Raw genomic sequence first — 20234 nt, 5'->3', positions numbered from 1 at the left:
TAAAAATAAGTAAATAAATATCAATACAAAACATATATAACAGTGTAAAAAAGAGTCAAATATTTTATTAAATATTTCACTAGAAAATAAACAAGATATAGTATTGAAACTGTTACAAATAAAAGAACTGCCAATTAAAATAAGTTTGTTGTTTAAAAATTCTAATATATCAGTAATGAAATAAATGTGAAGAAACAGACAATCTTATTGTCTACTTCTTGTGAATTCTAAAAGTTGTTTCTTTGGTAAATTGTCATTAAATATATCAAAATGCATAAAACATGTATAAACTGAAAATTTGTTTTAAATGATTACATATCTCTACAACGATGTATATGCAGATTTTTAATTTTGTATAAGAGTAAAAATTGAAAAACAAACTAAATGTCCAATGATAAGGTTTGATAAACAATTAACATAAATTTGAAATTTGTTCTTAAAATAACGACTCAAATCTATGATGCCATGCAGGAATTAATGATATAGTTTAAGTCTGAAAAAAAGATTATAAAGCAATACTGTAGTATAATTGCATTTTCCTAAAAAATGCATATATGTGTATATGTTTATATTGAAAAACATCTGTAAGAAATCACACCGAACACTTAAAAATTGTTATATCAAGGTGGTGAAATTTATGATAGTATTAGCTTTTGAGAGCTTTTATTAGCTGTTAGGAGTTGGGGTCTCTGACTTTAAAATCTTGGCTTCACAAATTACAAGATGTGTGAATCTCTGTGGCTCATTTTCTCCATTAAAAAATGATAAGAGTAATAGTACCTGCTTTAGTTGTTCTGATGATTAAAATAGTTATTATATGTAAATCTCTAGAAGAACTTTGTACAGGATGAGCACTCAAAAGAGTTAACATCTTTCCTTTTGTCATTCTATTTTTTCAATGATTATTAATAAGTTTTATAATTAAAAATAAAACCCATCTCACCAAAAATTCTCCTATGTAATCTGCTGCTAACATAATGAGAACTACTGGATGAAAAGCTTCAATTATTAAATTTGCTAAGCAAAGCAAGGAAAATTTGTACAGTCTTTCCTCTTTGTTTTTTTATTGGAATTATTTATAATTTTATCAAATGTTATTTTTTATAGTTTCCATTTTCTTGAAAGATTTTTTCCTTAGAGTTTGTTTTGTATTCAAGTCTAACTCATACTATTCCTAATTTGTTATTAGTAATTGACTTTTGATCTCATCACCTCTTTTCTGATCTTTTGAATAGCTGAGATTACATTATCCTGATTCCTGTTAGACTGCTCTAGTCTATTTGGTACCCTGGCCCTCACCACTCAGCCAGTTTCATTTCTACAGGTTTAATCTTTTGAAGAAAATTCTTTATTTCCCTTACTTTATGTTACGGTTTTGGGAAATTCACCCAGAACGACCCCACCTTTTCTCTATTACTAACTCCTCCTCAATAGCTAGTGAGTTGCTTGTTAGATGAATTAGGGAGAAGAACTTGAACAGGCTGACACGGTTCTGTCAGTTCTGTGCCTCTCTTTTTGAATTCGCCTGCCTGCAGTGCCAGTGCAGTCTAGTTTTCTCTTTGTTCTGAAATGGTTGGCTGAGCCCCTCACTGTGAGACCTGTGGTGTCCCACTGAGCCAGAGAAGGGAGGCTGGGAAAGAGGATGGCAGTAAAGCTTGGCTATGTTGCTAGCAGTGTTAGCAAGCACTTTGTTCACAGATCAAAAGTCATGACCTCTACTCAGCTATTTATACAGGAAAGCTGACATTTTGATCAAATTATTTCTGTGTCAGTTCAGAATTTGAAAGAAACAGGTTATTACTTATTTGGCCCTTACACAATCCTGAAAAATTTGATCATTATTCATTCTTACCTTATTTTAGGATAAAGAACTGAATCAGATGTTCTAATTAAGCCTCTTTTATACTTCTAAGTCCACTTGGGAGCTCGGTTGACATTCTAGAACTGGATTTTCTACAATCCTTGGATTTGAAGAATTATTTGTAGATATTTTATTTCTGATCTAAAATTTTCTTCTTCCCACCCCGATTTTAGTTATCTTTTTACAAAATGTTTTATATCAAATTATAGTTGAGCATATGGTATCTGATACCAAGCTGCCTGGCTTTGAATTCCTCTATTGCTAACCAGCTATATGAACATGGACAGATTTTATCACCTGTACAATGAAAAATAAAATAACACCTAACTGCTGTTATTTTGCTGATTAACTGAGATAATATATAGAGGGTTTCTGACATGCAATAGGCATTTATTTTTAAAGTACCATCATTCCTTTTATCTTGATTCACATTCTCCTCGGAAGATATATTTATTTATCTTATTTAACTACGTCAAGTATTTTTTTGGAAGCATGGATGTTAGCAGAAGATATATTCAATAACTATCCTAATAGTTGAAGTACATCAATATAACTATAATTTGTCTTTGATGTTAGGAACACATCACCCATAGAAAAGTATGAATGACTTATTCAACATATCATTTAATCATCCATGTAGTCATTAAACATCATTTACATTAATGACTTGACAGAGGCTTTAGGCGATAGAAAGACATATCTTCAATTTGCTTATGGATATGTAAGGCAGAAATGTAAATATAATATGATGTGAAAAATGGTATCAGTAAAGGAGCATAGCTAAATTACTACTATTGGTTCTTGAAGTAAATAAGAAACTAATTTTAGCTGGAATGATCCAATCAGCAGCATGGAAGATACTGCAGTTGTTCTAGACATTTAATAGTTGATATGATTTAAGCATCCAAAAATAAAAAGTTTAATAGAATTTATCTTGTCTACGGCCATGCCACTCTGAACATGCCCAATCCCGTCTGATCTCAGAAGTTAAGCAGGGGCAGCCCTGGTTAGTACTTGGATGGGAGACCACTTAGGAAGACCAGGTGCTGTAGGCATTAAACAAACAAAAAAAAAGAATTTATCTTGTTACATGAATTCAATTTTACATTTAATAATATTTTCAGGTTATTATCTAACTAAATAGGTATTTCGAGCAAATTAATTTGAAATTCAGCAATGATTTTTTTTTTCAATTATAAAAGTTGTCTTTTGGAAACATTTAGAGTCATTTTAGATTAAAATAACAATAATTACAACAAAAACAAGAGCACCACTTTGTGTGAAGACTGGAATAAATAGCAAGTAACATAAAAGTGTCTTTTGATGAATAAAAATATATTTTCTCCATTTGGCATCTAAGATAAAATATGTGTTAGCATTGGGTAACATTTATTCTACTTAACTACTATTATTTAAAATTATGTGTTATTTCAATTATTTAATTATCTAAGTTCTGTTTTCTTTTTTGTTTGTTTTTGTTGCACATTTGGAAAATAATCTTTTTGTCAATGAACACAAGCAATAGTAGTTTGCAATCCATACTATGAAAGAAAGAACAGAATTTCCGAAATGCTCAATTGCCAGAAAAAAATTCTTTCACATATATTTTCTTTATCATCTATCAATAACAGTACTATAAATAAAGACACAAAACTTTATTAGCTGCTTAGGGAAGTTACTTGTTTACACAAAGCCTGTAATTGGATCCTAAATATATTAGTGCCTGAAAGTCTTTTGAAGTAATTTTCATGATACAAGAAAATAGTCAAGTAATTTGAAACTCCAATTTTGTTTGAGGATATCAAATGTGCCAAATGTCATATGAAACCACAGACATTGTTGAATGATGGCATTTGTTGCTTTATCCTGGGATTTCAGATGGCATATTTCTTTTAAGCAGGAATAATGGGAGGGAGTTCCGTTCAACTTGAGCCAAGGCATCATTTTAAACAAGCACATGCTGTCATCTTGCATGCAAAGCCTTCCTTAGATGGGAAACTTAAATGGACACATTGTATGGAATATGTTGAATGGAGATCTAAAACATAGTTGTTTATCAGGATTTCTAATTATGAAGCTCTTTGAAGTTTTGAGGATAGCAGTTTGTTTCCAGTGAATTTAAGGATAAAAAGGGTGGGAAATATCTCATTGGTATTTCTTTTCTCTCAGAGAAGCCATTTTGTAAAAGATTAGAAACACATTTCATTTCAAGAGTCAAAAGTTAAAACTGAAATAGAACAGATGTTTCTTATTGATAAGGTGAGAATGTGAGTCTTTTAGAAGTGAATTTTTTTCTATATGTTTTAGATGTATTAAATATATGAGACCTTTAAATAAAAGGCATCATCTTTTATTAAAAAGCAATTCTTAATAATACGAAAGACAGTATCTGTTGCTACATCCAACAGACGAGCTCTCATGCTTCATCTTTGATGGAAGACTTTTGTCTAAAACTCTAGAATCTGAAAATGACACATGCTTTCCCAGACACCATGGCTGGTAGGGCCAGTTATCAATGGATCTGAGAAACCTGAAAAATTTTCCTACTTATTAAAAGTTAATGAAAGACATTTTGTCTCCTCATTAATTGATATCTGTACATGAAGCCTTGAAATGATTGAGCCGTATTTGTGACCATGAGGAGAAAGCCAGCATACAAGCTGTGAATGGCATAGGAGAGAGAAAATAACCATCACCAACATTAGATACTTAATAAAGCTGCAACATCAATGTTGGCATTATCCTACCATTATTCTTCTTGCACTGTGAGATAATAACATCCTAATTCTTATTTATTTTTAGAAAAGAATTCTGATACTTGCAGCCACACGTATCCTAACCAAAACATAGAATGATTCTATTTTTCACTGCAAGAACAATATATTTTGGTAACCTGAAAGCTAGATATGATGAATATATCCTAGGGCAATTCTAATGAATCATGCCCTTGTGCAATCTCCTTTTTAATGTAGGCAAAATGTGTACATTGCTCCTAACCAATAAAGTATGGGAAGATGATTGGATAATCACTCCCTGGACTACTGTAACAGAGGAGTGAGATTCATCTAATGGTAACATAGCAAAGAACTGAAGGTAACTCCTAGTAGCCGAGTGCACACCTGTCTAACAGTTGGCATAAAAGGCGGGTACTTAGTCTTTTGGCTATAAAACACATTGAATTCTACTAACAATTGTGTGTGACTGAAAGAGGACACTTAGCTCCAAAAAGGACACAGCCCAACGATACCTTGATTTCAATCTTGTAAAATCCTGAGCTCAGTCTGGTCAAGCCATGCTCAGATTCCTAACATATGGATATTAGTATGTTGTTTCGTGCTTCTAAGCTTCTGGTAATTTATGATGCAGTAATTGATGACTAATACATAGGTTACCAATACTTGCTCTGATGGGTAATTTTAATTTCACAATCATCTCAAATTTACCAAATCCAAAATTGAGGCTTCTATGTCTTGAAACCCAAACAATATTTGCTTTGTAAAGATTTGTAATTTTTATTAACTATTTTACTCTTTCATAGTCAATTATGACCTCTTTAGACAAATTTGTACCCCAGCTTAAGCTTTCTAAAGCAATCTTTTATTATGCTTCTTCCCTAAAAGTCATCTTGTTTGGCCCGTAAAATTGGCAAAGATATTTGTTTATGTTAAATATTAGCACCTGGTAAAAGTGTGAAAAAATAAGCACTCTAATACAATGCCAGTGAGCATGATAAATTGTATAAACTCTTTAAAGGGTAAATTGGTGATATTTTTCAAAGTCTTAAAAATATTCTATTCATTACCTCAATATATTGAATAATTCAACCCAAGTACCAAATCCAGTACCTAACACATCTCATCAAGCAGCACATGCCCAAAACAAAACTCAGGTTTGTCCCTCTCAAAATCTCCCTCCTCCGGCCACCCATTTCAATAAATGTTACTTTTATTCACACAGTTGTTCCAACCTAGGTAATTTCTTTCCCTCACACTCTATATCATTTAAAATCAAGGATCAACAATTTATATCAGCCATTTCTACTCTTTAGATAGTCATCTTTTAATAATATTATGTTATTGATAGGTATTAATAACTAGGATATCATTAAGAGAAGATTTTCAGTCATTTTTCATTATGTGAGTTACAAGGAACACTTACTTCATCCAGCTTCTGTTTCACAGTCATATTGATGGATTTTTCTTTGACACTTCTGAATACATAAGACATAAAATGTTATGTATAGGAAGACCTTAGATAACAACTGGCCACAAACTCTTATTTCATAAATAAAAAAAGAGTCCTGAATATTTCAAAATGATAATCCCTCAAGTTACATAATGCTAAGGACAGATTTAGAATCGAGGTTTAGGATATTGCTCAGATTCAAGTTCATTTTATTTTCAGCCTTAAACTGTGTAAATTGATTTTAATGTATTGTGTAGTTTGTTTTATTATAAAACATCATTTTAATGAATGAAAAAAGTCAAGGCATAGAACACTGCAGATTTCTATATTGTTCTTTTCTTCTAAACTAAAGCCTGCGTTCCTTAGCCAATGCAGATACAACTGTAAATTCTGATTGCATCACCTAATGACTGTAACCTAGAATAGATTATTTCTCTTGCTTTCACTTTCTAATTTACCAGACATTGTAATAATTATACCTACTTCTAAGTTATTGTGACCATTAAGTAAATTTGACATTTTGTAATTGTACGAATTGGCACAGAATAAATGCCCCGAACAAATCAACTATCAAGCTGTTGCTTTTATTGTTGTTTCTGTAATGGCAAATGGGTCAGCATAAAATAATTTCACTGATAAGCTAATTTAAAAGTAATGCTACAACAAAACTGTGTTTTAATTCTACTTAGGGGACTGTTATTTTTCTATGCAAAATAGATCTATTTATAATATCATTTTAATTCCAAAGAAAATCCTTCTGAAATAATAAGTCATAGAACTCATTATAAAGCAATAATTAGAGACACAATATTCTTGAGATACAGAATAGGAAATTCCACTGGAGTTTGTGGAATTACGATTTATTCTTTTTCTAAAAACAGGCTTTCCTATAATGCCTGGTCTAGCCTTTACGAAAATACTAACCATGGTGAGAAAAAAAGATTGGTACTAGGTTTTCATTTTATTCAGATTAATATTTTAGACTTTGAAATTTTTCATTCTGGTTCAGGGATTCAATTCTGCTGTTAATTATATTAATTGTTTAGTAAATATAATACACTTTTTATGATAAGTAAACATAGCATATTGGATATTTATCATTCTTGACCATCAAGACTTGGTATCATTATTTTCTACTAATTTTTTGCCTCTGCTGCTATGAACAGCAAGGAACTGCTTATTATCCACAATAGTTTCTAGATAATAAGAATTACTTTGACTTGGGAATACATTGATTAATAAAGTGAGTGAGGCAATGCTGTGCCACATATAAGGTGATCTAAGAATAATTTAGTGCCTATTCAATGATTAGTTGCTTTCCCCAAGACCAGTTGGTAGAATTTTAATTGCAACTATATTATGTTGAATTATATTCATATGCTTAATTCTTGTTACATATCCAGAATACATGAAGTTCCACCTCTGTCAAAAGCTGCAGTAATCAAAATTTCTTTCTCATTCTTCATATTTTTTCTTACAAAAATCTAATCTAGAGAATTACTTTGTAATTGCCTTAACATTTGGTAAATAAATTGATGAAGAGAGTTAAAATATTTTTCTCTTTTATTCTATTTTTTATATATATTTGATAAAAATTTGTTTAGATTTTGCATTTGTTAAGTCACAAGAATATTATATCTACTTTTTATCTTTTGTTTTTACTATTTTTTGTTTTTATATCACAAATGAATATGCATTTAATAAATAATAATACTTCAGTTTCATAATTCAATTACTCTATAAAACAGTGCGAAGGAGAAAGCAAAAAAGATTATGATGCATAGGGTCAGTCCAAGTGGAGTCTACATCCCTATGCAAATTATATTAGATTATTCAACATCTTCATTTAAAATTACTTTATTAAGGTGAAACCAAGGCAAACAATCATCATGATAATAATAGTTCATACATTCTTACGCTTGAAAAGCATTTTACAATATTATTTTTAATTCTTAAAACTATGCATGGTAGTATCATTCTTGTTTTACAGATGAAAAAAATTGAGGCTAAGAGCTATAATTAAAATTGACTGGAGCACACAATTAATTAGTGCCTAGGCATAATGTGACCCATCTCTGCCTGACTCCAGAGCAGATGCTCTTTTTATGGTAACGTGATTTTTCTTTCAAATACAGGTATTGACTAAGAGAAGCTGAAGCACTAGGGGACATGGAAGTTTCTAGTGCTGAAAATGTGTGGAGGAGAGAGAAAAATCACTTGTTCTTGATTTTGCTTTTGTGATGACAAAAGGGCTTCTGAAACAGTTTTAAGAAAATATCTTACAGGATTTTGTTTGTTTGTGTTTCTTTTAAAACATCATTAGATAAAACATACATATTCATGTATACATGCACACCCACACATGCACACACATATTATTCTCCTCATTTATTCAGAATAATTTAGAATAATCACTATTCATACCTTTTATAGGTTCATATATTCTGCAAATCTCTTCAGAATTCCAGGTGGGAGATTTATGACATGGTATGATAAACTCTGTTGTAATGATAGAAATAAGATATTTTTATTGTTTAGTCGCTATTATCATGTTTTTCTAGCTACAAACTATACCTGGGACTTTGCCCATGCTGTTTCCTCTAGTGCAACTTCATTCTCTCTAATCGCAGATCTTCAGCTAACAAACAAAAAGATAATCTACATTTACTATGTACCAGAGTGATTTGGAAGTACATTTTTGCTTATCCTTCATCTATACTATATTTGAAATTTCTAAAGAGCAGGTATTATTGCTCTAGAGTTCAACATGAATCTTAGCATAGTGCTTAAAACCATATTAGTTATATAAAAGACTACTGAGTAAATAATATTCAGTTAAGTTTTTGACCAAAAACTAACTCTATGTATTTATTGACATTGATTTTCTAATAATCGTAAATGTATTGTTTAAAGGCAACACAAATGTAACCAAATGAGAAAAATTATAATTTTGCAAGGAAAATGACAAAAAAAAAATCAATGATTATCAGAAAAATACAAAGCACTCATTTCAACCTAACTCAACAAAGTCAAGACTGGGCCTATCATATGATATTGAGAAACGTCTTTAGAGCAACTAACTCAGAGATAAATAATTGACTACTGAATGCATAACATCAAAAGTAACTCCTGGAATTATCTTATTTTAAGAAAATCCAGGCCAGTTGAGAGTATAATAAAACCTGTTACTGTCTGTAAATATTCTTACTGATTCAGAGAGACAGTATCTATGTCAGATGCATTTTAACTCATATTATGGATTAGTGTTTTACTTGCTTCTCCAGCTTGAACTATTACAGAGACTGTTCTTAGCAGTTTTACTCTAAATTGACTTGACTTCTTTCCCCATCTCCAACTACAAAATTATAAATATGTGTGTGTCGTGTGTGTGTGTGTATGTGTGTGTGTGTATACACACACACACATATATATATATAACCTTATACCTTATTCTAAATAGGAGATGTATTTGGAAAATAATTTCTAATCTCAGAGAGCATTTCAGTAATGCAATTTGTGTTAATGATTCAATAGTTTCAAAAACTAAACTAAGCTCTTGCTTTTCCCCATTCTTCTCATGTTTCTATGCTTTTAAATAAACTTGCTTGTATTGATCTTTTTCTTAACATTTCTCTGTTCCTATGACTCAATTGACTTCATCTTCTTTCTCCAACAGTTTTTACTAATGCAACATGAGACCGTCTACAGCTAATGGATAAATGATAATGATTAGGATACAAGGAAGGGTCCAGTAGATACTGCTAAGCAGAAAAGCAAGAGTAGAAGTCAGATCCTTATTTCTATGGAAATGAAGTGTTGGGAGAAGTTTTCTTCCCTGCTGTCAGGATGGATGTAGGATCCATGGCAGTAATGCAGCAGAGGTCTGTTAAGAGACTCCGGGATTTGAGCTGGTGCCTTCTTTATGCTTAGCCGCACAGCTGGTGCAGGTGCATTTTCAACCATAATAACTAATAACATTCCCGGTGGAAACATTTGACTGTGGTAAAACAGACAGAAATCTATTATAAATGTGAGTGCAATGTCAATGTTTACAGAAGGAGGTCAAATAACAGAATTCTATTTGGTAAATGTCAGTACTGTATGAGCAGAAACATTCACAATATTTGCATTCTTATTAGAATGATACATGCAAAACCCATAAATATTTCATATATTTTTAACTTCCATTTTTCTTCCCTCATCAGAAATTAGTTTTCTTTCCATTCAGTCCATTGTTTATGTGCTTTCAGTATTTGAGGTTATATTGTGAGCCATAGGACTAGTATAATGTTCACATCAACTGTAACTTATTCTGACATGCTAGACGCTCACATTCAAATATGAAATCTAGAACTGAAAGCTCCTTCTAATGTGAATCCACGCAAAGGACTACATAAAGCTTTACTTGTTCACCTTAAATCAACCATTTTTGTCTTACATTGTTTCATTAATTCTCCATAGAATTCAGTAAAGTGAGATTAATCAGATTAACCACATATGATCTCAAACTCTTTTTTTAAAGCACAGGCAGAATACCAAAAACCATTTAATATATAGTGAGGGAAACATAAATACTTAGAAATTTTTTTTTAAATGTATAGGAATGATGTTTATGTAGGGCAGAGATGTTGAAAATGTGTAATTATTTAAAACTAGAACTTGAGAATATAACATATCATGCTACTAGCATTTTTAATAATAAATTTAGTCATTGTTTTCTGTGACAAGAAGGAAACATTGTCCTTTTATAAAATATAGAAATGGAGTTAATTCTTCACTGGAGTCCACTTACTATTACTATGCCTTCTTGCAGTATCTAATAGTATTCGGTTTGAGAGGCTAAGAGCAGAGATCATAGTCTTTGTTCTTTAGAGGTAAGTTTATAAAGAAAAAGAAGTATGATCCTAGAAATAGGTTGTCTGAAAGGTTAGAAAATTAAATTTAATAAAACACATCTTGATTCCAGATTTGCTACACTATTTTAATTTGATTCCATGTGAGAAATGTGGTATAGCTTTCACTAAAGAACACTTTTATACAAATATTTTGTAAATGAAGTTTCTCAGTCTGTAGCTTTAAGGCATCTTCATTGGTCAACCAACATGATTTTATAGAGCTTTTTCTCATGAATCTTGGTGAATATTATTAACTCTACTACTTCTATCCTAAAACATCTCTCTCAGTGAAAGAAATGGCCTCTAAGAGCAGTGGTGTACTAACTTCAGGAATTGCAAAGATACCTGATTATGTTTGGTAATTGGAGTGAAGCAAAACTATTTCAAAAATATGCAGAGAGAAAATAAATAGAGATATAGAACACTACAGAAAGACTTGGGCATGACAGTAGTCTATCAGATAGATATTCAAACATGAAAATAAACAGATCAGTCTCATAGGATTTGAATCACCATGACTAAAGTTCAGTTCCCTGGGATTTGCAGAAAGACCACAAAGCAAAACCGTAGCAAAAGATCCCTCCATGGATACATAGGTAGAACGTTAATCATCTGCTTAATTTGCTTTGAAAGCATCAGAAAGAGACTCTTAAAGCCAGATATATCCCTATGGGTATGAAGCCTTACCTTAAATTTCACCATTTGATACATATTCTATTTTCTCCATTTTATAATGAAATTTCTTATAAAGTATAATACTGGTTTCAAATCTTTTCAGAAAAAGAAACTAAATGTATTCAGTGATTATAAACTATATCTTAATTTCAGGAATATCACAATATCAAAAAAATTCACAGTTGAAAACATATAATATTTACAAAATTAAATTTCAAATGTTCCTCAGAAATTCATATATTAGTTAAAGATGTTCAAAACTGTAGTGGATACTGTGGTGAGATACTCCAATGTCCTTTTCAGGATTAAGATGTCCATTACTCTAGCCATTAAGAGAATGGTAACTCTCAAGATAATCCCTGAAGGTCAACCAACTTCAGAGATCTCTTTGGGACTGGCTGAGATCTTTACTGAGACTTCATTACAGTTCCTCTTCTCTCTCTGCCTAATCCTGCTTCACTCAAAGGTATTTCTGAGACACTCCTGCAAAAATGTTCTGTATGCAAACCTCGGAGTCTCAGAACCTGTTGATCAATGTCAACAGCTCATGGTATATAATAGTAACAATTTGTATACTGTAGGTTTAAATGTGCCTCGCATTAATGAAAGAGCTGAACAGATGAAGTAAAAACCAAAAAGCTCAAGTATGATCAATGACCGAAAGCCAGAGTTAAATATATGATGCTTATAGAGTTTAAACTACTGACTTTGTTAATCATTGAGAAAATTGTGTCCTAATACTTAACTACAGTTGTTCTTTAAAACAGGGAAATCCTCACAGAGGACTCTGATACTTGTTTTTGAATTACTAGACCATGAGAAACATTCCCAATGTTTCTAGAACTTTGAAATTTGTTTTAAATTAAGTGATGTTGAGAAAGAAACAATTGGATTAGCTTTGAGCCCAGGTCTAACTCCTCTCTCCATAACAATGAGAAAAATAACCCTTGAGTTTAAATGCTAGAGAATTTACTGTCTTCACTCTTAAGCACTTATAATATCTAAGATTAAAGATACCCATTTTTTTTATCTTATCTCCTTAATACTCTTGTAAGTTAAAAAAAAAAGAACAAGAACAGGAACCATAAATTACATATTTTAAAAAACTTCCCACAGCAACTTAAAATTTATTTTGCAATTGGAAGGTACTTCAAACATTCAGACATATTTTGGACTAAATGGACATTATTTTCTAACTGACACGATTGATCTATTTCCTTTAATTAATTAATGCATATTATATTATTACATATAAGATATGAGTAAATGAATATGACTTTTAAAATTACATATCAGTTTATTCTTCACACTGATACTTAGTAGTGATATAAACTTCAGATTCAATTCTCTTATCTTTCAAACATATTCATGTTAGTATTAAATGAAGTAACATATTTAAAATACCTGGAATACTGCCTGACACAGTAGTTACAAAATGTTAATAATTTTTTCTCCATTCTCCAAGGTTATAAATATTCTATTAAATATTACAAGTAAAGTTCCCACTACAAATGTCATAGACCTTTAATGAATTACAATCTGTTATCATCATTACTGGAAAACAAGTTTATACTTTAGTTTAATCTTATAATACTATACAAGAATAACCTTGGAGAATTGAGTGATGATTTCATGAATGGATGTTTTATTTTTGCTAAATTTGGTCAATTTCAGCAAATTGGCAATATCTCAAAGAGGCAAACTCACTAAATGATTTTACCTAAGCAATCAATGAAAATACTTCTTGTTTGTGTACTATATATTTAGTTCTTCTGATATTTGTCTTTGGTGAAAGGAAATGTAATAGAGAATTTTAAGTGTCAAAGTTTAGAAGTTTTAAAAATAACTTTTAAAAGCATACCCTTGTAATGTTATGGAATTGTGTGTTCTCACCTCAATATTTTTGAAGATAATTCTAGGATATTTCTATTCAACACTAAGAGTGAACATGAGAAGGAAGAAGTTCTTTAAGAATCAAATAGTATTGTTTTCAAATACTCAAAATATTTTATGACATTTAATAAACTTTACTAGAAGACTGATTTTTCACCCAAAGAACTTTTTCTAAGTCAGTTCTAGAGTTGACTTAAAATAGAGATTCAGGAGTTGCTTGAGTATTTTTTAAAATTAATATTGGCCACTTAATATTACTGTGCTTTAGAAATTCTTGGCACATATTAATACTTTTAAAAGAACTTAATTGTTAGAAGCCTATGGAAAAAAATCTTTTTTGAGAGAGTTTATTTTTGGAAAGTACTTTTTTATTTTCAAATTGTTTCATATCTAGATAAAAGTATAAATAATTAAGAAACAAAGAATTCTTACATTCCTTTTACTCAGATATATATGTTTGTGTGTATATATATGTATATATGTAGATAGATATAATATATATAATTTGCACATACATATATACATATACCTATATGTTTCCACACATATATGAATTTAATATGTGAATAAATGTTTATGCTTACATTAGTACATATACGTACGCACACATCAATAATACGTATGTATACACACACACACACACACACACACATCTATATGTGGCACTACTCAGCTCCATGTTGGTAAGTTCTTTTCAGACAGTGAGAAATTTGGCGCTCATTATCCTTAGTATGTTTGCTTATTTTCTCTGCCTTAATCTCTTATCTATTCTTACAATCTCCTCTGCCCACCCCTTGTTTACTCTACCTCTAATAAATGGGTTCCTCTGCTGCCAGGTACACTGCCTCTGATGCCTCCTAGTATCACCTATTTTCCTTCACTGCTCCACTTCCTTGGATTCTGACATCCACATTCTGGAAGGAGAAGGAAAGGAAGCAAAGATAGAAATGGAAGGAACAATGGAAATAGACCTTATAAATGCTTTTGAACTCATATCTATAGACCATTAAAGAATAACAATACACAATCAAGTGGTTTATATAACAGACATGATTACTACATGATATCTAATTTGGCTGGATATTTCCATGCCTTGATACATTTTACCAGTTTACTTATATATTTTTTTTATTATTTTTTAACATCCATGTTTCACAGCCATTTGCAAAATTTCACCTTATAATAATTAGTTCATATCTAGACATTCTTAGATCAATTTGGAAGATATTTTTAACTTTACAACTACTTTGTTTATTTTATTGCAAAATACAGATATGTTCCTTCAAATAACTAACTTAAGAAAATAAATATAGATTTAACTGAAAGCAATTGAAATTCTAGAAAATGCAATATTATAAAATATTAGCTGCCTCAAAAAGACTAAAAATAAATCAACTTAATTCTATAAATATACAGTTAACATATGCTTTAATACGTCATGTTTTGACACAAACAGCAAAAGCTGCAGGTTTTGTAATTTAAATATAACTATTATAATACTACCACAATGGAAAAGTAGGTAAAATTGAGGAAATGAAAAACTTTGTGATGAATATTAATCCCCCAATGTCCATAGTTCCACTTCACGTAGAATAGAAATAGCTTCATGGGAAATTTGTCTCTATTTAAAAATGAAATAAATGAAATGGCCTTTGGAATTTAAAATCCTCTGTGATTTAAGAATGCATTCATTGACTTTCCTCTTACTACCACTACTGTGCATCTTGATTCAAGCTAAGTCATTACATTAGATTCTGCTATCCAGAGTATGATTAACATTTATTTAAATAGTGTTATGAGTCTTGTTAATAACAAAGTCTTGTTAATAGAAAGATAGACTTAGAATAAGAATTTAGCGTTAATAGCAAAGGTATTGTATTTGTATTTTTGTATTCAAATAAAAATTTTAGAATGATAACTTTTGGCAAGTCAAATAATTAAATTGTAAAATAACTACTCCAGAACAGGTTTATGTTAGAAATGTAAAATTTGTTTCAAATGTTTAAAATTATCTTATTTTTATTCAGTATAGTTGATACTCATCATTTGCTTACCTTATCAAACTCATGTGAATAAAGCTGAAGGATAAGGAGACAGAAAAATTTGCAAGAGACATTTAATATAACTAAAGATGAAATAATGTAAAATACTTTATTTAGAAATTAAACTACTATATGATGATCTTTGTGATATATGTAATAAATGTACAAAAGTGATTCACTGATTTTTATCCTATGGAACCTGGTAAAGTGGTAAGGATGCAAAGACCAGGAAAATGTTGAGCCTCATCTGTAACTGTGCTGGCAATAAAACTTACTCCACTGGCCTAGTTTGTGTGATCTTGCAATATTTATATCCAGAACACTAATGAAGTTTAGTTTCTACAAATTATACAAAAGCGTATTGAAAGTAGAGAAGGTACAGAAAAAAGTACTTAAATTTTTTTAGGGATAGAATTTATATAATGGGTCAATGAAGAAAAACAATATTACTATAGTATTTTTCAGTTCAGACAACTAAGGCCAAGAAAAAAGAGACATGTTTTAATTCATCAATTCCCAACTAGGTAGCCTGTATGAAAAATTATGGTGTACTAAAACAAGAACATGTACATTCCTAAGTGGTAATATTATATAATTTACATTTAGTACATTATGGATTTTCTTACCTTCAAGAAGCAGAACTTATAAAATATATAGAGATATTTTAGATGAGCTTAAGAAAACATAAAAATAATTAAGATAATTATTACTTAAAAACTCATATATACTCATTAAATTTGTCATCTGGGTGAATAATCAAGCTTTCTTTATATCTATAGAGAATTTGAACAAAATAATAACTGAGGCATTTGGACCACTATCTGACCCATTATAACAACTATAAGACTTAATATTTGAAGAATTATTTCTAGAAATGCTGGAGCTTATGAAAAACAAGAGAAGTAAAGAGAATTAATAGGCAAAATTTGTCATCAATAACCTTTCTTTTTTTATATAGAATTCATTTTTGCATTCAGCATTCTAGACTTCTTCAGACAGGATTTCAAATTCCTTTTACCTTCTATCCCAAAATTTCTTGTTGGAATATAATGGAGAATCAACTTTATGATAGCTTAACCAAATAATAATTTCATTTTTCTCACAAGTAATATATAGGTGTAGACAGTCAAGTCTACTACAGTAAGTCCATAATTGTTAATAGAGGTTAGTCACTTTCTATCTCTTAATCAAGACATCCTTGGAACAGAGTTTTTGTTCCCATGACTTTCAACGTGTGGTTGCAAGATAGCTGCTTTACCTCCAGCCACTGTGCTAGGCTTCTATCAAGAAAAAAGAGAAGAGCAAAACACAAAATATACATCCTATCTAGACTATATTCCTGTAAAAGTATTGTAGGTAGCTCTACTTAGTGACTTCTTATGCCTTTTACTTGCCTATAACTCTATAGAGATACTCTATGAGAAATAGAGTATCTATACTCTATGAAAAATGCAGTATTTTTTTCTAATAGATATTTTCTACATCTAATATCTTGATTACGGCCTCATGAGACTCTGAGCAGAAGCCCCAGCTAAGCTGTGCATGAACTTCTGACCTTTGGAAAGTCTGAAATTATAAATATATATTTTGTTTTAAGCCATTAAGTGCATGATAATTTGATATACTGCATAGAAAGCTAATGCATGGAGTTTAAATTATATGTAGAACTACTATGCATAACATAAATGACATGAAACATGAGAAATGGACAAATGGAGTCTAAAGATTTAAGGTTCTAATGGTATTGGAGAAATAGAAAAAGTAATGTTTATTTTACTCTAATAAGTCAAGAATATACATTATAATCTGTGTTACAACCTCTTTAAAAAATATTTGGCTTTATCTGTTAAAACTGAATAAATGGACACACTATGATCCAACAATTCTTTTTCTAAGTATATATCCAACATACATTTATTATTTTTTTTTGTGAAATCATAAACCAAAATGTTTATAGCAGCATTATTCTTTATTGCCCCAAACTAATAATTCTAGATGTCCATTAATGGCTAATTCGATAAATATTTGCGACATATTGACATAGGGATGACTTGTAAGCAACAACATGAATGGATTTCACAAACAAATGTTGAATAAAAGAAGTCTGATACAAAAGAGTTCAAACAATATGTTTTTATTTTTGTAAGGTACAAAACATGTTGAAAATAATGTATACTGTTGAAATCTGGATGGTTGTTACCCATGAAGAGGTGAATTTGTGGCTAGAAAATAGAACTAGAGAGCTTCTGGTATTTTGACAATATTTTGTTTCTCAGACTGGCTGCTGATTACAAAAATATGTCCAACTTGAAAATTCATCAATTGTAAACATATATAACATACATAGAAAAAATATATACTTTTACAATTTTTTTTTTTTTTTTACAGTATTTGGTTGCTGTTTACCTTGTAGGAAGCACTGAGCTAGATGTCTGCTGGATTTTTCTGAAATGTACTAGAATGGTAACATGAGGCTGGGCCAAAGGTACTTGTTTCTTGGGGATGTCCAGCCTGGTTTGTTAATCTGAGTTCTCATTCTTCATATGTAGAGACTATTCTATGTAGCTGTGTTGAATTGGAAAACACGGAGACACAGAATGCTAGAACTTCCACTACATATGTGAATATATGCCTCAGAAACTGCCTAATCTAAATTAGACATATAAAAATATATGCTTATGGGATCTGATGATTAACTTAATCAATTTAATCCATGAAAATAATCAGAATTCTAATTTAAACCACAGAACAAATTAGTTCTATAAAACTTCCAGATTAAAAACTCAGAGTCAGAAAAATATTTTTCTCTTTTGATGAAAATATTGTTTGATTATTAGAAATTTAGAACTAAGGTTTACACTCAACTGCTGTATTTTTAGCCTAGATTTTGGGGTAGAATGATTCTCCTTCAATACATTACTCTCTTTTGTTTTTAACTTGAATGTATTTAAAGTTTTATTTTCTGTGTATTTTAAGGTAAGCCTTTATACTTTATTTAGGGTTTATATTCACTACACATATTTATTTCCTCAGAGATAAAGCAGACTGCCACAAGCCCCAAATTGTTTTAATTATATGGTTTGGATTTGTTATACAGTCTAAATCTTGCTACTCCAAGTGTGGGCTATAGATCAGCTGTATCAGTGTCACATGGGAGCTTATAAGGAATGCCCCACTCTATGTTTGATCCATCAAAATATTCATTTTAACATGACATGACATTACTTCCAGATGATTCGTATGCTCATTAAATGTACAGTGTACAAGTCTAATTTTCCTTTCCCCCTCTCTCTTTCAGGATATATTGTATTTCTATTGCCATATAACAAAGTATCACAAACTTAGTGGCTTAAACAACATACATTTAATTTCTCATTGTTTTCATGCTTCACTAGTCTGGAAGAGTTTAGCTGGGTCCTCTTCTCAGGGTTTCCTAAAACTATTTTATCGGCCATGCTGTGTCCCTTTCTTTTCTTTCTTTTCTTTTTTATTGAGATATAAATGACATACAACATTGTGTAAGTTTAAGGATATACTTACATATTGAATAATGATTAAAACCATAGCCTTAGCTGACACCTATCACGTCACATAATTATTTATTTTTTGTGGTGAGAACATTTAATGTCTACTCTTACAGTAACTTACAAGTATATAATACAGTATATTATCATACTGTATGCTAGATATCCAGAAATTATTCATTTTATAACTAGAAATTTATATACTTGACAAATATCTCCTTATTTCCCTCATCCCTTAGCCCCAAATAACCATTATTCTATTTTCTGTTTCTATAAGTTTGGATTTTTTAGATTCCACATATAAGTGATATCATTCAGTATTTGCCTTTCTCTGTCTGACTTATTTCATTTAAGCATAATGCTTTCAAGGTCCATCCATGTCGAAAATGAAAGAATTTATTTTTTTTCTTCATGGCTGAATAATATCTATCTATCTATCTATCTATCTATCTATCTATCTATCTATCTATCTATCTATATACACACATACGACATCTTCTTTTTCTATCCATCCATTGATGGATGTTTAGGTTGTTTTTATACCTTGGCTAGTGTGAAAAATGCTGCAATGAACATGGGAGTGTAGATATATCCTCAAGATTCTGTTTTCATTTTCTTTCAGTATATACTCAGAAGAGGGATTACTGGATCATATGGTAGCTCTATTTTTAATTTTTGAAGAACCTCCATATTATTGTTCATAGTGGCTACATCAATTTACTTTTCTACCAACGGTGCAAAAATGTCCTTTTTTTTTATATATCATTATCAACACTTGTTATCTCTTGTCTTTTTGGTGATAGCTATTCTAACATGTGTGAGGGATATCTCATTGTGGTTTTGATTTGTATTTTACTGATGATGAGTATGTTGAGCTCATTTCCATATAGTTATTGCTCATTTGTATGTCTTCTGTGGAAAAAAGTCTTTTAAGTTCTTCTGTCCATTTTTAGCTTAGATTGTTTTTTTGTTTTGTTTTGTTTCATTTTGTATTTTGCTATTTTTTATGAGTTATTTATATATTTTGGTTATTAACCCCTTATCAGATATATGATTTGCAATACAATACTTTCTACCACTCAGTAGGCTGCCTTTTCATTTTGTTGATTTTTCTTTTTTCTGTGCAGAAGCTTTTTAATATAATGCGATCTCACTAATT

General features: G+C 30.5%; 1 pseudogene; it reads left to right on the top strand.

Moving 5' to 3' along the window:
- The first annotated feature begins 2797 nt into the window (after positions 1–2797).
- On the top strand, positions 2798–2916 carry LOC120588468 (uncharacterized; annotated as a pseudogene).
- Positions 2917–20234: the final 17318 nt, after the last annotated feature.

Source organism: Pteropus medius, unplaced genomic scaffold (genome assembly GCF_902729225.1).
Source record: "Pteropus medius unplaced genomic scaffold, Ma_sr-lr_union100, whole genome shotgun sequence".
Classification (NCBI taxonomy): domain Eukaryota; kingdom Metazoa; phylum Chordata; class Mammalia; order Chiroptera; family Pteropodidae; genus Pteropus; species Pteropus medius.
This window is presented reverse-complemented; position numbering and strand designations above follow the sequence as displayed.